Genomic DNA, 4,832 nt, shown 5'->3' with positions numbered 1-4,832 from the left:
AGGGAGGGAGGGAGGGAGGGAGGGAGGGAGGAAGGAAGGAAGGAAGGAAGGAAGGAAGGAAGGAAGGAAGGAAGGAAGGAAGGAAGGAAGGGAAAAATAGTGTGTTTCAGTCTGTATTCAGACTCCATATATCTTTTTTTGGAGGTCAATAGCATTTTTCTTCATGAGTCCTTTGGGATTGTCTTGGATCTTTGTATTTGTGAGAATACCTAAGTCATTCATAGTTGTTTATTGTGCAATATTGTTGTTCCTGTGTATAATGTTCTCCTGGTTCTGCTCACTTGGCTATGCATTAGTTCATGTAAGTCTTTCCAAGTTTTTCTGAAATCATTCTGCTCATCATTTCTTATAGAACAATAGAATAAGTATTTTTTCTTAAAGAGAATTCAAGGCCCCATCAGAACAAGCCAGCAAAAGAAATATTTTGAAACTTGTAGGGGAAGCATTTTTTGACAAAAAGGATCTTTGCAGACTTCTTTCCTCAAGCCTTTTGTATAACTGCCTACTCTACCAGTGTTTAAAACTGGCCCTGTATCTAATCAGCCCACTGTCACTTTTGTACCTTCTTTCAGGCACTGTTTCTTCTACCATTCTATATTCCTGCCTTGTCTTCCTACACATCCTCTATGAAATATTCACAGGGTAATTGGAATAAGGAAACAATTATCTCCAATGCTGCCCTGCTTAAAAATGCAACTCCCATTCTTCAACCTCATTTAACGCCCCCACCCCATCTGCCATAAGGCTTTTATTTTCTCTATGATGTTAAGATTACTTCCTTTATTTCTCTATAATGTTAGCATTATCTATTACTTTTGTATTGAATTAACTTTTAAAGTTGACTCTCAGAGTTCTTTATGTCTATCTAATCCAGTACTGTCTTAGACTGTTACGTTCTTGAGGGCAAACATTTCAGCTCTACCTATGATAGGTACCTTACTACCATAAATGGGACTTAAAAATGTTTTTCAGTTATGATGGTGATCTCTCTCAAAGACATCTTGATAATTAAGGCTAAACACCTGCAATATATGGCGAAGTATCTTAGAGACCACAAAAAAAAGCTATTTGTTCTCATTCACATAGCCTGAGAAAAGATTTCGACAATAATGTCATTCCTGAACCCCTTCTTTTCTGAACTTTTTTTTTTGCTTTTTGGAGGGGCAAGGGTCATTCGGCTAGTAAGTGTTAAGTGTCTGAGGCTGGATTTGAACTCAGGTCCTCCTGACTCCAGGGCCGGTGCTCTATTCACTGCACCACCTAGTCACCCCTTTTCTAAACATTTTTAATTCTAGATGGGAAATTTCCTAGGAAGCATGACCCCAGAAATTGGCTTTCTACTAAAGGAGGAAAGTTTTTTAGACACTACCGGTCTTGAAATTGTCCAGAGAATAACCCAAGCTTGAGCATGTGGAACATCTGATGACCTGGAGAAAGTAGCTCCTTATCAGTTGGCCTCTTGGACACAGAAGAGGCTTACCTGTGTTGGCTCTTGCAGCTGGAGAAGCATTAAGGCATTTAAAGCCATAATATGAGCAGTAAAAGACCTATACTTTGCTCCTCACTGCTAATATGATTTTTTTTGGAAAGCACAGGTCTGATAGGAAGGGGTTTTGAATGCTCAGCAGACCTGAAGTGTGAATGCCTTCTTTTGGGGGAAGTCAACTGAAGAGTGATGCTATGAGTATTGGGGGTATTACAGGGCCCTGTGAGAGAAAAGACTTCACTGAAATGTAAATGTGTTGCCCTACTAACAATTTCAAGTTTAGTCACCTTCAAAGGGAAGCTTACAGGTGGCTATAAACATTTTATGTGCTTTATATGTTTTTATGGGTTCCGGTAAGTCCTTTGCATCTTCAGCATTTTCTATGGGGTGAAATAAAGAACACTCTACCTGATGTGAATTTTTTTTTTTTTTGGAGAAGGGAAGGTAGGGCAATTGGGGTTAAGTGACTTGCCCAAGATTACACGGCTAGTTTTAGTGTGTGTGTGTGTGTGTGTGTGTGTGTGTGTGTGTGTGAAGTGTTTGAGGTCGGATTTGAACTCAGGTCCTCTTGACTCCAGGGCCAGTGCTCTATTAACTGCACCACCTAGCCATCCCCTGAAATGAATTTTTCACCTGGAGTACTCGTACAGGATTTGGGAATCCTGCTTATCCCCATTTGTGGAAATCTAGACCATAGATTATCACAGAGTAAACCATAGGATAGAAGGAACTAGCCAAGAGAAAAAGAACTTTGGGGACTGAGTTTGGGAGAGGGATGATTCTAACAGAATAAACACAGTTGCTCTACTGAACCATTTCTTAAATGGTCAAATGGTCAATGATGTTTATTATTTTCCTAATATCAAACTGACCTTGTATTTTGGGCATTAATCCAACCTGGATATAGTTTAAAATTTTTTTAGTGTTGTTGTAGTCTTCATGCAAATTTTATCTAAATTTTTGCATCAACATTCATTAGAGATATTGTTCTATAGTTTTCTTTCTCTGTTTTGATTCCCCCTGATTTAGGTATCAGGATCATATTTGTATCATGGAAAGAATTTGGTAAGGAGCCTTCTTTTCCTATTTTTAAAAACTGCTTTTACAGTTTTAGAATTAATTATTCTTTTAATATTTGATAGAATTCACTTGTAAATACATCTGTTCCCCTTTGCAGAGTTGAGGGGTGGGGGAAAGAAGCTCATTTATGGTTTGGAATGAGCCATTTCTTATCCAAATGATTTTCTGTCCATCCTAAATATCCTAAGTAAACTTTACCAGAATGGAACACAGAATTAGTGTTTATTAAATACCTACTGTATCCAGGCACTGTACTAAGCCATAGCAATACAAATACAAAAATATTGTTTTTCCCTTCCTTAATGAGTTTATAGAATGATGGTTAGGTGGTAGAGAAATCAAAGTTTGCCTCTCAAAACCTGACAGCTCAGAAAATAAAGACGGGTATTCATGCAGTGAGACAGCTGTAGTAGATAGAGAACTGAGCCTGGATTCAGGAATACTCATCTCCCTAAGTTCAAATCTGGCCTCAGACACTCACTAGCTGTGTGACCCTGGGCAAGTCACATAACCCTGTTTGCCTTAGTTTCCTCATCTGTAAAATGAGCTGGAGAAAGGAAATGGTATACCACTCCAGCATCTTTTCCAAGAAAACCCCAAATGGGATCATGTCAGACAGTACTGAACAACAACAACAAATTCATGTGATGCTGGTCTATACAGTAAAGCTAAAGCTACCAACTGCTCCAATAGAACAAAGTAATTAGGTTTGGAGGAAATCTGAAGAGGACCTTGGAGAATCTCTCTCTTTGAACAATGATAGATTGAGGAACTAGATATAACTGGGGAGTTCCACAAATATGGTGGGGGCAGATCTGGTTCTGCTATTGGCTTATACTGAGCTTTCAATCCATCAAAATCCAGTTTGTTTGGGGAGTTTTGGGGGGGGGGTGAGTGGGAGGAAATGTCTTTTTCCTAATTAAAAATACAATTAATAAAACAATTCTAGACTTAATCACACAATACATAATCTCAGTATTTGTTTACATCATAAATCACATAATTAAATCAAAATCCCCTACCCCCCAACTAGACAGGAGAACCTAAGTAGGGAAGTCAATGTTCCTCTCCCCAAACTTCCCTTTTTGTAACAAAAATAGAATCATGCTTTCCTTTTTTCTCCCCTCCCCAATGATATTTACATCTCTGCATACCCCTTGCCAAAGAGGCAGATGCATTGTCCCTTCTCCCAAATAGGATATACCCTTCCTAGAAACACAGCCTCTTGGGTTCTGTTCTTACACATTACTGGTCTGTTGAATTATAGCAGTTTTCAGAGGCTAAATAACCAAGTGGCTCCCGTGAACAAGATCATGTGCATAAAAAGACTGAAATTCTGTTCCTTAGCAGCCTAGGATCTAAAAGAGACCATTTACAAATACAGAAACATAGACAGTTGTTGGAGTCAAATATACACATGCACTAACAGCTTTCCTCTCCAAGCTCAAAATTCTTGGCAGTTAAGTGGGTGGAAGTGTGGGGAAAGCGGAGGAGGGAGGGAGAGCAAGCTTGGAGAGGGTTGGATAAAAGCTGTTGGATTTCAGGTCCTGTTCTGTTTTGACTCAGACAGAAGGCTATTTCCTGTTCTCTCTGGTTAATTTGATCCCTTAGGACTGCAACTTGAGAAAGGCCTGCTGAAAGAATCTCAGAGTTGGAAGAGATCTCCAGGGCCATGTGGTCCAACTCACCCTTGGTCAAAAATACTGTCTAGAATACCCTCAAGTGGTAATTCTGCCCTGGCTTGAAGACCTCTAGTAAAGGGACACCCAGTCCCTCCTAAGGCAGCCATTCTGGTTTTATACAGCTCTGATGGTTGAAAGTTACTCCTTATATCATCTAATTTGGAACCATGCTCAAAAAACTATAAAACTATGCATACCCTTTGACTCAGTGATGCCACTACTAGGTTTATACTCCAAAGAGATCAAAGAAAGAGGAAAAGGACCCATATGAACAAAAATATTTATAGCAGCACTTTTTGTGGTAGCAAAGAATTGGAAACTCAAGGGATGCCCAACAATTGGGGAATAACTGAACAAGTTATAGTATATGAATATGATGGAATACTATTGTGCTGTAAGAAATGATAAAGGGAATAGTTTCAGAAAAACCTGCTAAGACTTGTGTGAAATGATGCAGGGAAGTGAGCAGAATCAGGAGAACAAGTATATAATAATAATATTGTATTATTTCTTTTCCTTTCTTCCTTCCTTCCTTCTTTCCTTCCTTCCTTCCTTCCTTCCTTCCTTCCTTCCTTCCTTCCTTC

The 4,832-nt window shown here is 39.1% G+C and overlaps 1 protein-coding gene across 6 annotated transcripts in view; it reads right to left on the bottom strand.

Moving 5' to 3' along the window:
• TRIM54 (tripartite motif containing 54) overlaps positions 1–4,832 on the bottom strand; it is a 42,147-nt gene that overhangs the window by 32,823 nt on the left and 4,492 nt on the right. The window lies entirely within an intron of this gene.

This window comes from Petaurus breviceps, unplaced genomic scaffold (genome assembly GCF_028583685.1).
Source record: "Petaurus breviceps papuanus isolate PSGF00001 unplaced genomic scaffold, PetGlider_PUasm1.0 90845, whole genome shotgun sequence".
Taxonomy (NCBI): domain Eukaryota; kingdom Metazoa; phylum Chordata; class Mammalia; order Diprotodontia; family Petauridae; genus Petaurus; species Petaurus breviceps.
This window is presented reverse-complemented; position numbering and strand designations above follow the sequence as displayed.